This window comes from Callithrix jacchus, chromosome 1 (genome assembly GCF_049354715.1).
Source record: "Callithrix jacchus isolate 240 chromosome 1, calJac240_pri, whole genome shotgun sequence".
NCBI classification, from domain to species: domain Eukaryota; kingdom Metazoa; phylum Chordata; class Mammalia; order Primates; family Cebidae; genus Callithrix; species Callithrix jacchus.
The window spans coordinates 62,596,170-62,611,828 of NC_133502.1; the positions used below are offsets into that span (position 1 = coordinate 62,596,170).

At 45.5% G+C, this 15,659-nt stretch overlaps 1 long non-coding RNA gene across 1 annotated transcript in view; it reads right to left on the reverse strand.

Annotated features, from left to right (window-relative positions):
- Positions 1–14,359, reverse strand: part of LOC128931513 (uncharacterized) — a 63,914-nt gene extending 49,555 nt beyond the window's left edge. The window contains exons 1-2 of the long non-coding RNA XR_013525844.1: positions 14,261–14,359; positions 5,593–5,686 (exon numbers count right to left, since the gene is read on the reverse strand). This is a non-coding gene — a long non-coding RNA (uncharacterized LOC128931513). The remainder of the gene's footprint in view (positions 1–5,592; positions 5,687–14,260) is intronic.
- Between the last annotated feature and the right edge of the window lie 1,300 nt (positions 14,360–15,659).

Consider the following 15,659-nt stretch of genomic DNA (forward strand, 5'->3'; position numbering starts at 1 on the left):
TCTTACAATACATGTAAAGTTCAGTTGTCAAAGAATTTTGAAAGTTATATTTTTGTAAGATTGAGTTATGATACAAGATTTATATCTATTGCTTACATTTTGTAAATGCAAAAACTGAGGCTTGGGGAGTTGTTGAATCTTGCACGAAAATAAGTAAGGGAAGAATGAATTCAGATGCAGGTCTATTTGCTCCTAAGCCAACTTGCTTCCCATTCTACCATAATTCTTTATTCAGGGAGAGCAATTTCTGCCCATCTCCCCCAACCCCTCCTTTTGGCAAGCATTGACTTTCCTTACAGATCAGCCTCATGAAATGAAAGTTATAAACAGCAACCACCAATAGAACGTTTCAAGATCCCAAAAGCTAAGAAGCCCTCCAAATTAGAAACTTTCTCTGAACAGTCAGTTACTTGGATATGGTGGCTGTCAGAATCACTAGACCAATGAATGCACTGAAAACAACAATTTGCATTCTTTTTTTTTTTTTTTTTTTTTGAGACGGAGTTTCGCTCTTGTACAATTTGCATTCTTAAAGCCCAAATAATGCCACCCGGAGTCAAACTGAGATTTTTATGCTGCCATTAAAGCAAAGTATCAGCAATTCCTCAGGGAAAGGGAAAACCAGGAGTTCAAAGGACACATTAGCAAGTTTCCCAATTAAATGCCAAGCAGTAATACAACTTTGTTTTAGCACCCTCTTACTTAGTCACTTAATTTTTCTTGAAAAAGAAAAGCAACCTCGAGGGTGTCAAACCTAATGCCTGTCTAAGTAGACAGAGCTAATGCTTTTTCAGAGAGGCTACTAAGCCATATATCTGATTATATCTATTTCTGAACAGGAAAATTGATCAATTAAAGGAAAAAGAGGTTTGCAGAGCCAAGCACTGGGAGGGAAAAAAAAAAGCTTTAGGCAATGCTCCTGCTGGGAGCTAATGAAAGTTCCACATAAGAAGTTAGATTCCAGCTTGGAGGCCGTGAGAGTAGTGTTCACTTCAGTCAAGCCAGAGTGAAGGAAATTGTTGAAAAAAGATGGAACAAGTAGAGTTCTTGAACTAACTTAAGGAACTGATGTGTGAGTTCATAGTGGGCCCTGAGCTCTGTTGTCTGTGTTCATCCTTAGAGGGTAGGAGATCGTGAGGGTTTTATGTAATCTTGGTGGGCCCAACGTAGCACCACACAGATGCTTCCAAAGTCCCTAGATCATGCGCATAGTCAGTATATGATACATACTTGCTGATGTAGTGGCCAATTTTCTTAAGTGCCCTTAAGAAAATAGGGAAAGGTGCATACATTCACACAGTATGCCGCAAAATTCTCTTGCTATGAAATCAAAGATGGCTTGTACTTTGTTCAAACTACAGGAAGCCTAGCATATCACCCGAACGTAAAGTCAGGGCTTCTGATCCATTTTAAGCATTGCTGTTCATCAGCACCTGATTCTTAGTAAGCAGTCAACATGGACCTGTCGAATGAACGCATAGCCACAGAGACCTACAATTATAAGACTAAGAGCCATCTCCAAAGGTCAGTTACCCTAAACTCTCAGCACTAATAAACAGAGTGGTGGCACTGCCCCACACCTGAGCAGAGTCAAGATAATAAATGCCAGCAGAGAAAGACAATTAAGATGAAAAGGATAGAAAGGAATCTATATGTCTGTCTCTTGTGGGAGATCTTTGGGAATAAGATAAAATCTTCCTGTGACAGTTTGAGTATACCCCTGTCCAGGTAGGACACTGGGGAGGAAATGAATGGATATTATGGCCTGTGACTCTAAGGCTTTGTTGGGTGTGTCTTTCATAGGACATTCATACTGGCATTAGCTGAAGCGTCTCTGGTTGTCCCCGTGGCCTTGTAATGAATCAATAAGACTTAGAGCTCTTCTAAAACCACTCTGTCCCTGGCCTCAAATAATCAAATAATTAATTATCTCTCTCTTTCCTCATCAGTGCTTCACACTCAAGGAAATATTTAATTTTCCCTAACTGAATTTGTCCTGCATCAAGGACAGTTCGCCTGGGTTAACTATTGAGAGACTGACTCCCTAAGTCCTCTTCCTGCTCCTCAAAACAGGTGAGCCAGCTGCTCCTGTCTCGGGACACTTGTTCTCATTGTTCTAGAAAGCTAATATGTACTAAGCCTCAGAGGGTAGAAGGCGCTGTCCCAAATCCCAAGGTGAGCTCACATCTCAAGGCTTCTGGTCCTGAAAAATGGTCAAGTGATAGATCTAACATCTGCTGCAAGTGACCCACATATTCCTTTAACTTTTCCAATGAAAATGTGCACCAGTCGTGACACAGATCTTAGCAACTGCAAAAAACACATGCTCATGAAGGGCATTTTTGCCTTTTAAACGAATTTGTGGGAATGGCCTCCCTGAAGTGGGGACAGGACTCCTGTCACAGAGTCCCACTGAGGCCTGGACTGAATGTGCTGCTGCAGGCCCGCTGACCCCCAGCCCCCACCGCCCACGGTGTGACTGCAGCTCAACAGTTTGTGGCACCATATGGTAAAGGTTGAGGTCAGACAGATAAAACGTTTCACTGCGCTGAAGAATGGTTAACAAACATGTGAATGTAAATTCTAACACATTATAAAACTGTGGCAAACCAGGCTGAAAAGAGACTTTAGTTATGGCAGGAAATCTGTTTTTCAGCTCCACCCTAGCCCTTCCAGTTCATTACAGGTATTGTGGAGAGAAAATGGGGTTTTGTGCCGTCTCTTGGCAATCCGTACCATGCTCTTCTGCCAGATTTGTAATGACTTTTCAATGATGATTTAAGAGGTTTAGTGCCTGCAAGTTGTAAAGGATCTCAGTTCAGCTCTGCTCTCCTCTCCCTGAGTTCATCCACTGAGATGTGAACACAGTCTCCTGTCAGCAGAACCAGCATCAGCAACTTTTGGTCAAGTCTCACTTCACAGCTCACTCTCCACGTCACAATGCCCTCTGAGGTCACTGGATCAATCTAGCAGCAAGAGAAAACCCCCAGAGCTCAGTGGTTTACACTAGAATTGGATCTATGGCAATTGTAAACCTCGGTGGTGGCACAGCCACACCCACTACCAAAAATGAAGCTTCCTGTAACCCCAGGGAGAAATTTAAATTGAAATCAACTTTCTTTCTTTAAGCTAGCAGCTGTCACTCAAAACACACACACACACACACACACACACACACACACACACACACACTGCAGAAGCCCCTATTGAAACGCCTTGAGTACCTCTGCCCTCTCCTTTGTTACCCATAGTGTGAAATGCTAGAGGCTGGAGACCTCCAGGAGAGATACAGGCTTGGGCTGCTGGGAGACATGAGCTGCTCACTCTAAGGCTTACTTAGAAATCTTTTCCTCTTACAGGCATTATGGCAAACAGTACAGACTTTTCGCAAAAAATAAAAATAGAACTGTCAAACAATCCAGTGTACACCCAGAAGTGTATAACCCCAGAGGGAATGAAATCAGTGCATCAAAGAGACACCTGCACTCGCACCTTCACTGCAGCATTGTTCACTATAGCCAAGATACGGAAACAACCTAAGTGGCCGCTGACAGATGAATGGATAAAGAAATTATGGTACTTATAAACCATGGAATGTTTTTCAGCCATAAAAAGAAAATCCAATCAATTGCAATAACATAGATGAACATGAAGGATATTATGTTAAGTGAAATAAACCAGGCACAGAAAGACAAATAGTGCAAGATCTCCCTTCCATGTGGAATCTGAAAAAAGTCAAATTCACAGGAGCAGAGAACAGAACAGTGGTTGCCAGGGGTTGCCTCTCTTCCCTCTATTCTCATTAAGATCTTCTCCCTCATGTTAGCTTGTTCCCCATCCCCATCTGACCATGGCACTCAGAGGAGCCCTAGATTCTAACTGCTCCTGGATAGACGAGGCTGAAATGGAAACTACAGAGCGTTGTTAACACATTTCTCTGCATTGGCACCCCAAATAACCCAGACTCATAGAAACTTACAGTCCATATTAAGTTCCACTGAATGTCTAAAAAAGACAATTTGACCCTTGGTTTTCCCATCTGAAAACAGGAATAGCTAAGCACGGTGGCTCACATCTGTAATCGCAACACTTTGGGAGGATCACTTGAGGCCAGGAGTTCAACACCAGCCTGGTCAACATAGTGAGACCTCGTCTCTACAAAAGAAACATTTTAAAATTAGCCAAGAGTGGTGGTGCACACCTGTAGTTTCAGCTCGCAAGATGCTGAGGCAGGAGGATTGCTTGAGACCAGGAGTTTGAGGCTGCAGTGAGCCATGATCATGCCACTGCACTCCAGCCTAGAAAACAGAGTGACGCCATCTCAAAAATAAAAGCAAAAAGAAAACAAGAATGATAAAAATCACCATCTTTTTTTCTCTTCTAGAAATGACACTTTGCGCCTATCATTTTTCCTCTAAGCACACACGTCCGGAAATCCACCAGGGATGGCTCTCTGTGTCCCCAGGCCCTGCTACAAAGAGTGTGTTTGCTGATGAATTAAAATAATGGAGTGGGCAAGGTCATCTGTAGGTATTTACCACGTGCCCGTTTATAGTAGTCTTCTGGGCAATTGTCTGTTCTCTGTTGAGCTTATTCCTTTTTTCTGCCACTCACTCAGTATCTGTTCTTACTTAAGACCATGCTCTCCATATTTAGTTTCCTCTTCTGGAAAGTGAAGAAGTGAACAAGATGTCGTCTAAGGTCATACTCCATTCTAAAACTTCCCCACTCAATGATTCGAAACACCTTTTAAATATCATGTAAATAACATGTTGCTATAAATACAAGATACGAAAAAGAATACATTTGCCATGTCCAGTGTCAAAAATAAAATAGGTACAATCATTCCACTGGGACATGGAAGAGTGTGATGATGAGTGGGTTTGATGCCACCAAGATCAAGGTGCCTTTTTCCCAACCCTCTCTGCCTTCCCTCACCCAGCAAGCCCTGGGTTCCAGGCAAACCATGGTGATTATTGAAATACGTTTTGCTTTCTTTCTACTTCCTACATGCAAAAAAAAAAAAAAAAAAAAAAAAACGTTGAGTAACAGAAATTTATTAGAGATGGTTTCTTTTTCTGGGAGCCTTCAAGTTATCTTACATTATCTGAAAATGAGGGATCCAGGAGGGAGGGGAGAATGATTCCTAAGAACACTGATTCCAAATAATAGCAAACTTGACTCTTTGACCCTAGAACCTTTGAGTTGTTTGAAGACCTACATCAGAGATGAGGCATTTAGTGTAGGGATTTCTGAAAATCCACCCACGGCCACAACCCCCCGCCCCCCATCCACCATATCTTGTGAACCTCCCACACAATCAGTATAAATTGGTCAAGAAAAAAAATAATAATCCTAGGTTGCCGGCGACAAGATACATGATTAAGATGTGTGTGGCACTAGTGAGAGTTAGAGAGAAAGAAAAGAAACAGCACATGAAGCTGCATTCCTGGTGAAAATCACTTGTAAGAAAGCTTGGGAAATGGCTCTTTCCCATCATGCTAATAATATTTGAATAGAAATGGAAACTTTCAGCTCTTCCACAAGCAGCTTGGGACCTTCCTGCACCCCTCCTGGTCTCTCCCCACTCACCTCCTCCACCGCCACCAATGATTGATAGCAGAGGAATGGTCACTGTGACAGTCTCTTTCTTTACTTTCTTAAGTTCTTTTTCCTCCTTTCTTCCCTGCAAAAAAAAAAAAAGTAGGCAAAGGTCAGTGGGAGGGGGTAACTGTCCTTTCAAATGCAAGTCTTAGAAAGCAAGCTTTCTCAGCAGGGAATGGGGAATTGAAGTGTCAGTCAAGAGCACTTTGGAAATGTTTGCCTTGGACTCCCAGGGGACTCCATTGATCCCAGCACCTTATTCCCCTCGCATGCCTTGGCTGAGCCCCAGGACCTTAGCCTGCTGTCTGTCCTCCCCTGCTTTGCACTCCCATTTCTCCCTCTGCCTTCCAATGCGCTACTGCAACAGGAGGAGAAAGAAGCAGGGCTGAGAGAGGAAGGAAAAGGAGAGGTCAGGTGTGCTGCTGGGGGCTGGCCTGCGCTGGGGCTGGGCATGCTCTGAGGCCTTGGAGAGAAGCTGTCACACAGTGCACTAGCCAACTTTCACAGCTCCTGGAGGATGCACTAATATTATTCCTGCCTGTAATTAAAATACAGGCCTGATATAAAGAGAATATTTCATTTAAAGCTTTGATAGAGCTGCATTAAAGATTCGTATACATGAATGAATTCATAATGGCCAAATGACATATTTATGCCATGTACTTAGTTATGCCTTAGCTAACTCCATGATTCTAATTTATTTGCTGGTAAAACACCATCCCCGCTGATGTGCTCTGCTGAGTATACTTCTGTCAAATACCTATTCAATAAACAAACAGTGTGACACATAAATAACAAAGCCTATTGTAGAGAATAGCAATGAATTTCACCTTCCTGGAGACAACCCTGAGCTGCTGGTTCTAGCCACCTCCCCCTGCCCACCCACATTGCTCTGTGGGAGCATCTTCAAGAAAGGCACGAGGCCTCTCCCTTCTTCCCTACTTCCAATCCCTTAGCAACGAAACCTAACCTTTAGGACTTCTTTGAGGTTCAGGCACTCCAAGTACAGGCTCACCAATACCACTACTGAACTTCCATTCCCACCCTCATTCCTCTGACTCATGCACTTTAGCAGGCAGCTCATTGGTTATAAACATCAACCAGCAGAGCCAGTAATCATAGCTACCTCTTACCGAGCACTTACCATGGGTCAGGGACTTAAATTATATAGTTTTTATGCCTTGGGATAATACTGCAAATGTCAGTGGCTCCATTTTGTTGATGAGAAAATTGAGCACTGAGAAGCTAAACATCTCGCAAGGCAGTGACAGGGAGAGAATTTAAGGCTCAGGTCTGTCCCTATGCCAAGCCTATGCATTTTAGAGTACATTATGCTGCCTCTATTGACAGAGCTCAATGGAGAATAAGAATAACTAATGGAGGCCTTCCCATGCTCTGGGCATTTTTTTTTTTTTAACTTTAAGCTCTGGGATACAAGTTTGTTATGTAGGTATACATGTGCCATGGTGGTTTGCTGCACCCATCAACCCATCATCTAGCTTTTAAGCCCCACATGCATTAGGTATTTGTCCTAATGTTCTCAATCCCCTAGCCCCTCATCCCCTGACAAGCCCCTGTGTGTGATGTTCCCCTCCCTGTGTCCATGTGTCCCCATTCTTCAACTCCCACTTATGAGTGAGAACATGCAGCATTTGGTTTTCTGTTCCTGTGTTAGTTTGCTGAGCATTATGGCTTCCAGCTTCATCCATGTTCCTGTAAAGGATAGGAACTTATCCCTTTTTATGGCTGCATAGTATTCCATGGTGTATATGTGCCACATTTTCTTTACCCAGTTTATCATTGATGGGCATTTAGGTTGGTTTTAAGTCTTTGCTATCATAAATAGTGCTGCAACAAACATACATGAACACATGTCTTTATAGAAGAATGACTTATAATCCTTTGGGTATATATACTCAGTAATGGGATTGCTGGGTCAAATGGTATCTATGGTTCTAGATCCTTGAGGAATTGCCACAGTGTCTTCCACAATAATTGAACTAATTTACACTCCCACCAACAGTGTAAAAGTGTTCCTGTTTCTCCACGGGCTCTGGGCAATTTTTAAGCACTTGAATGATCTCTCAGCAGCATTCCTGAATTTGAATGGTGGCCTGCCTTGCTAGGTTGGGGCATTCTCCTGGATAATATCCCAAAGAGTGTTTTCCAAGTTGGTTCCATTCTCCCCATCACTTTCAGGTACACCAATCAAACATAGATTTGGTCTTTTAACATGGTCCCATATTTCTTGGAGGATTTGTTTGTTTCTTTTCACTCTTTTTTCTCTAATCTTGTCTTCTCACTTTATTTCATTAAGTTGATCTTCACTCCCTGATATCCTTTCTTCCACTTGATTGATTCAGCTATTGATACATGTGTATGCTTCACAAAGTTCTCATGCTGTGTTTTTCAGCTCTATCAGGTCATTTATGTTCTTCTCTAAACTGGTTATTATAGTTAGCAATTCCTCTAACCTTTTTTCAAGGCTCTTAGCTTCCTTGCATTGAGTTAGAACATGTTCCTTTAGCTCAGAGGAGTTTGTTATTACTCTCCTTCTGAAGCTTGCTTCTGTCAATTTGTCAAGCTCATTCTCCATCCAGTTTTGTTCCCTTGCTGGAGAGGAACTGTGATCCTTTGGAGGAGAAGAGGCATTCTGGTTTTTGGGATTTTTCGCCTTTTTGCACTGGTTTCTCCCCATCTTTGTGCATTTATCTATCTTTGGTCTTTAATGCTGGTGACCTTCAGATGGGGTCTCTGAGTGGATATCCTTTTTGTTGATGTTGATATTATTCCTTTCTGTTTGTTAGTTTTCCTTCTAACAGTCAGGCCTCTCTGCTGCAGGTCTGCTAGCATTTGCTGGAGGTCCACTCCAGACCCTGTTTGCCTGGGTATCACCAATGGAGGCTACAGAACAGCAAAGATTGCTGCCTGTTCCTTCCTCTGGAAGCTTCGTCCCAGAGGCATACCTCTGGGATGCCAGCTGGAGCTCTCCTGTATGAGGCGTCTGTCAGCCCCCTACTGGGAGGTGTCTCCCAGTAAGGATACACAGGGGTCAGGGACCCACTTGAAGAGGCAGTCTCTTTCTTATCAGAACCTGAATGCTGTGCTGGGAGATCTGCTACTCCCTTCAGAGCTGTGAGGCAAGTCTGTCAAAGCTGTGCCCACAACCACCCCTTCCCCCCGATTCTCTCCCCCAGGGAGATGGGGGTTTCATCTATAAGTCCCTAACTGGGTCTGCTGCCCTTTTTTCAGAGATGCCCTCTCCAGAGAGGAGGAATCTAGAGAGGCAGTATGGCAGGAGTGGCCTTGCTGAGCTGTGGTGGGCTCTGCCCAGTTTGAACTTCCCTGCAGCTTTGTTTATACTGTGAGGGTAAAACCACCTACTCAGGCCTCAGCAATGGCGGAATCCCCTTCCCCCACCAAGCTTGAGTGTCCCAGGTCAACCTGAGACTGCTGTGCTATTAGTGAGAATTGTAAGCCAGTGGATCTTAGCTTGCTGGGCTCTGTGGGAGTCGGATCCACCAAGCCAGACCACTTAGCTCTCTGGCTTCAGCCCTCTTTCCAGGGGAGTAAACAGTTCTGTCTCGCTGGCATTCCAGGTACCACTGAGGTATGAAAAAAGACTCCTGCTGCTAGCTCAGTGTCCGCCCAAACAGCTGCCCAGCTTTGTGCTTTAAACCCAGGGCCCTGGTGGGATAGGCTCCGGAGGGAATCTCCTGGTCTGCCAGTTGTGAAGACCATGGGAAAAGTGCAGTATCTGGCCGGAATGCACTCTTCTTCCCTATATGGTCCCTCACGGCTTCCCTTGACCAGGAGAATGAAATCCCCTGACCCCTTGTGCTTCCCAGGTGAGGCAACACCCCACCCTGCTTTGGCTCACCCTCCATGGGCTACACCCACTGTCCTACCAGTCCTAGTGAGATGAACCAGGTACATCAGTTGGAAATGCAGAAATCACCCATGTTCTGTGTCGATCTTGCTGGGAGCTGCAGACCGGAGCTGTTCCAATTTGGCCATCTTGCCAGCAGGACATATTGTTTTTTTTAGAGAGAGAGTCTTACTCTATGGCCCAGACCGGAGTGCAATGGTGAGATCTTAGCTCCCTGCAACCTCTGTTTCCCCAGTTCAAGAAGTTCTCACATCTCAGCCTCCCAAGTGGCTGGGTTACAGTGTATGCCAACATCCCCAGTTAATTTTGTATTTTTAGTAGGGATAGGGTTTCACCATGTTGACCACTTTGGGAGGCTGAAGTGAACAGATCACTTCAGCCTCCTAAAGTGCTGGGATTACAGGTATGAGCCACCATGCCCACCCTTCACTTATGATTATAGTTTTATTACAGCAAAAAGACATAAATCAGAACCAGCCAAAGGAAGAGAAATAGGAGGTCTGGGAGGGTCCCAAACACAAAGCTTTTTCCTCCTACAACATCAGTGTGTGTCAATTTGTGTTCACATTGCCAGACAGGGAAATTCACCCAAGCTTTGGCGGCCAGAGTTTTTATTTGGGTTTCATTACATAGGCACAATTAATTGAATCATAGCCCTGTTACTGAACTCATTTTTTCCCTTCATCTCTTCCCAGAAGTTGAGCTAACACTGCTGACTCAAAACTCCAACTTTCTCATCACATGTTTGGTCTCTCTGGCACAGTCAGCCTACATCCTGGGTTGTCTCCTTAGCATAAACTCTTCAGGGGCCCACCTTGAGTCATTTCATTTCCATAAACTATCAGGTGTGGTCAAGGGGGCCCACTGTGAATAACGAAGACACCCCTCCCACTTGAGAAACTCCAAAAGTTTACAGACTACCTTCCTAGAACCAAAGATAGAGGTCAGCCATATTCTTTATTACACACCTATAATGCAGAATTTAGGGCAATAGACACCTCTCTAGAAATCATATGATCACATGGTGATAACACAGCCAAAATGAGAAGCCAGTGCTGATTCAATTTAGTGACTACTGTAGGGCCGATCTAATCGTTTAGGCCATCTTACCTAAACTAGAGGGATCATACAGCCATCCAATCAGTTTTTCAGGTATTAACTATTAGACAAGTGAGAAAATGATTCTAATCTGCTTTGATCCAGTTGTACACACTTTGCACCATTAACCTTTGTCAGTGGAATCCTCCTAACTTCTCTAGAGAAGGAATCGAGAATGAAGGAGCAAGAGAAATATCTGAGATCAAGTAGTCCCATGCATTCATTTTACACTTAGGAAAACCATCAACACATTGCTTAGGGAGTCCAGTCAGCAGACAAACTATGTGACCCTGGGCAGTTTTCCCCCATCTGAGATTTATTCCTTCACATTTCCCCTGCAGCTCCCATATTTTAAAAACCCAATACACCTTACAGTTTGAACATATTAAGAAAGCTAAGCTGGGCACAGTGGCTCACACTGTAATCCCAGCACTTTGGGAGGCCGAGGCAGGCAGATCACAAGGTCAAGAGTTCGAGACCAGCCTTACCAACATGGTAAAACCCAGTATCTACTGAAAATACAAAAGTTAGCCAGGCATGATGCCACATGCCTATAATCCCAGCTACTCAGGAGGCTGAGGCAAGAAAATCGCTTTAACCTGGGAGGCAGAAGTTGCAGTGAGCCAAGATCACGCCACTGCACTCCAGCGCAGGCAACAGAGAGAGACGACATCTCAAAAAACAAAACGAAACAAAAAAACCAGAAAGAAAGTTATGCCACCTCTTTGAGCCTCAGTTTCCTAATCTCTAAAGTGAGGGCATTGACTGGGGGCTCAGTAAATTCAGAAATATCCTCCTCAAGGCAGAGAGGTAACATAACTGATTTAAGCAGGTAGTTGTGAAATGACAAGGAATCATAGGGTTAGGGAGAAATAGAAAAAACCACACCCAAAGGGAAGGCTTCCACATTTGAATTTAAAAATAAATCAAAGTCCTTAGTGCAGGATTTGTCATCTCTGACCAGAATGGCCTGCCCCGTCTCCCCCGCCAAGCTCTATGATTCTATGACTGTTTCCCTTAGCATGCTGTTTGTCAGATGGACTTCCTCTGTGAGTCAGTCACGCTGAGAAAATCAAGGAAGTGGAGTGATTTGCAAGGGAAAAAGGAAGGGAAAGGTTTAAACTGGGGAATAGACAGTGTTGGCTAGGCAACTGCTAGAACATGAGTTGCCAAACAGAAAAAGGGAGGGGGGCAGGCACTGAGAACAGGGTAGAAGACACTGTTGCTAAATGTCACAGTTTTGCCATAGGTCATCCTGAATTTACTAACTTACACAAAATAAGCCTGCTGCTGGGGGCTCCATATTCACTGTTCAGTGCACAGCCCCCACAACAGTATACACCTCTCTGAGAAACCTGACCTTTAAAAATACGAAGTTCTAGGCTGGGCGTGGTGGCTCACGCCTATAATCCGAGCACTTTGGGAGGCTGAGGTGGGTGGATCATGAGGTCAGGAGTTCAAGATCAGCCTGGCCAACATGGTGAAACCCCCTCTCTACTTAAAATACAAAAAGAAATAGCTGGGTGTGGTGGTGAGCACCTATAATCCCAGCTACTTGACAGGCTGGGGCAGAGAATTGTTTGAACCCGGGAGGCGGAGGTTGCAGTGAGCCGAGATTGAGCTACTGCACTCCATCTAGGCAACAGAGTGAGACTGCATCTCAAAAAAAAAAAAAAAAAAGCTCTGGAGACCTCCAGACCCCGGAAGACACATTCGGCTGCTCCCAGACCTAATGCATTTATTAACCCCGTTCTCCTCCTTCCTGAACCACCAAGTTTTCTTTCTGTTAACCCTCTCTGCCCCATAGGCATTTAAACACATGGACTATTTTGGCAAGAAAGGATTCAAGAGAAAAGGAGGGCTCACTGCTCTCCCCACACATCCACACCTCCACACCCTCCTACAAAGCTTAGCATTGAAGATGAAAGATAAAGCTCCTCCTGAAGATTTCTTCTTCCTCCTTCCTGAGGTGCTTGGCTCTGGGTATACTGAGGGAGGAGGCATGAGGCAGGGGCTGCCCCCTCCTTGAGCCATCCTCAGCCTGATTTGCATAAGTTCCAGTCTCTTGGCCCAGTTCCTGTCCCTACTCCAAGATCTGCCACCAACCCCGGAACACTGTGTCCTCAGTAGCCTGATCCCAGGCCCAAAAACACTGAGCATTTCTCCCAAGAGCGGGAACTGGGAGCAGAGTAACCTTGTGAGGAGTCCCACCTTCTTCCCTCTGAGTGGGGCTTCTCCCTCTGCAGCTGCCAACTCTCCTAATGTGATTGTGCGCAGGAGGCCCACAAGACGGATCCAGCAGGAATGAATTAATAATCGCTGGCAAGCAGCTCCTGCAGCAAGCAGCTCCTCCCCCTCAGGGACCGTTTGCCCTTCTTAAGAGAGTCCTCCACGACTGCTTTGCAAACTCTGTGTGAATGAAAACTTGGTAGTATTATGTATTCTTAAGAGTCCCCTCAATTCCAGAAAAGCTCATTGCTGGGTGTCAGAACACTTTCTTGGCTGGCTCAGCCACAACTGGGAGGTTAACCTTGAGTGAATCAGAATCTCTGTAGGTCTTATTTCCATATCTGGAAATAAGAAACCCAAGTGAAAGAGCCATAATGCTTCCCCATCACCAGACCCTATTGCTGTCACTTAAATTTAGTCTCAGCCAGCCACAGTGGCTCACACCTACAATCCCAGCCCTTTGGGAGGCTGAGGTGGGTGGACCACCTGAGTCAGGAGTTGGAGAACAGCCTGGCCAACATGGCGAAACCCTGTCTCTACTAAATACAAAAATTAGCTAGGCATGGTGGCATGTGCCTGTAATTCCAGCTACTGGAGGGGCTGAGGCAGAAGGATCTTGAACCTGGAGCTTGGAGGCAGCAGGATCGCTTGAACTTGGAGGCGGAGGTTGCAGTAAGCTGAGATTGTGCCACTGCACTCCAGCCTGGGTGACAGAGGGAAAGTCCATCTCAAAAAAAAAAAAACGTAGTCCCTCCTCCTGCACCTGGGATCTGGTGCCTGGGTCATTGTTCCTGAGCTACAAAGATGCTACAGCACCTTTCACAGTTGATCTGACCTGGGGCACATGAACAAACAAACAGCCCCGTCTCAGGTTCTGTCCTCCCCCACCTCCTAATATGTCTCAATCTACAGGTCTTTGGTCTCTACACACACCCTGTTGCTTTCTCTCTGGGGCATATTTGGGGCTCATGCCAAGCCCTTGCTCCTTCCAGGACCTTAAGCAAGAAAAAGATTATGGTGCCCACCCACCTCGTTCCATGAATAATCCAAAATAATGTGCATTTTGGAAAGCAGCCAAAATATATCCTGAAACTTTGATTTTTTTCTTCAAGTTTCTGATAATGTTTGAACAAGTTTGTCAAGGCTGTATTTTCTTTAACCCACCTCACCGAGCCTTCCCATTGAGTGGGGTCCCCCAACCTTGCTTAAAAGGGCTTTGGAGAAGCCCTGCATGTTGGCCCCTTAGCACAGCCGCTTTGACTGAGCGTGGACACCTGACAGGGCTGAGCCGATCAGAATCTTGAGAGGAACAACAAGTGTGGAGTAAGAGACAAAAAAAGCTACAGCCCTACGGAGATTGGTGCTGGTGCTGTGAGGCTGAGGTCAGAATCCTTGTAACGGTAAGGATAGTCAAGGACAGGCCACGTTACAACTACTTACAGAGGAAGCCAGACTAGAGGAGAAGAGAGCAGATGTGCAGACCAGAGACCACGCAGCTCCAGAGAGAGAATCTGTCCCTGCTGACAACTCCTGATTCCTGGGAAACTTGGCTGCAGCCCCTGCAATTGAATACCATGAGATTCCCGTGACTGCTGACACTTAAACCCCGTTTCCCTACCCTTGTTACCAAAAGTGCAGTCTGTGGGACAGGAGCATGGGCATCACCTGGGAATGTTTTAGAAATGCAGATCCTCTAGCCCTACCCCAGACCTACTGTATCCAAATCTGCATTTTAAAGAGATCTCCATGTGACGTGCACAGGAGGGCTGCTTTGGAGGGAGTTTCTCTTCCTATAAAGACACCCTGCACTTGGTAGGCCCCGTGCCTGCTGCAGCCTCTCAGCCCTGACACTTCCCCAGCCACCCAGCTCAGCACCTGGGTGTGACATCCAAAAAATGCAGCAAGGAGTAAATTAATCATTGCTAGCAACTGAGCCCCTCTAGCTAACCAGCCTCTTCCTTGGAAGGATGATCTGTCCTTCCTCACAGAGTATACACCACTCTCTGCTTCCCTGACTCCTGAGTGGGGGGCAGGGGGTGGGGGGACTGCTCCCTGCAGCCCCATTGCCACTGGGTTCCACCCTGCAGGGGACTCTTCAGTTACTCGTAAGGCCATGGGTCCCGCCTGGACTCAGCTTACTCAGTGGAACCTCTAGAACCAGGTTCTGCCCAGTTTCCCCAACCCCTGGGGCAAAGTGTCCCCCTTTTTGTCAACCCACAAGAAGGTCTTGAGGCTCAGCTGCAAGCCCAATGGCAGACACTGGACCTAAGCATGTAGAGTCCTCTAGGCCCCCATCGACACCCGAGAGCCAAGACTCTAGGCTGCAACTTCTCTGCCTGTGTCAGAGGTTCCAAGATTGAGTGTGGAAGATACTGGACTGATGGGAAGCCTCCTATGGGAAATGACAAAGAAACACTGTTGAAAAATGCTGAGTGTATGATAAAATATATTGTTTGTCGGCCGGGTGCGGTGGCTCAAGCCTCTAATCTCAGCACTTTGGGAGGCCGAGGCGGGGGGATCACGAGGTCAAGAGATCGAGACCATCCTGGTCAACATGGTGAAACCCCATCTCTACTAAAGATACAAAAAATTAGCTGGGCATGGTGGCATGTGCCTGTAATCCCAGCTACTGAGGAGGCTGAGGCAGGAGAATTGCCTGAACCCAGGAGGCGGAGGTTGTGGTGAGCCAAGATCACACCATTGCACTCCAGCCTGGGTAACAAGAGCAAAACTCCGTCTCAAAAAATATATATATATATACATATATATATGTATACGTATGTATATTGTTTGTCAAGAGCAGCAGCAAGGAAAACCTAACTGCACCCCACCCCCAAGT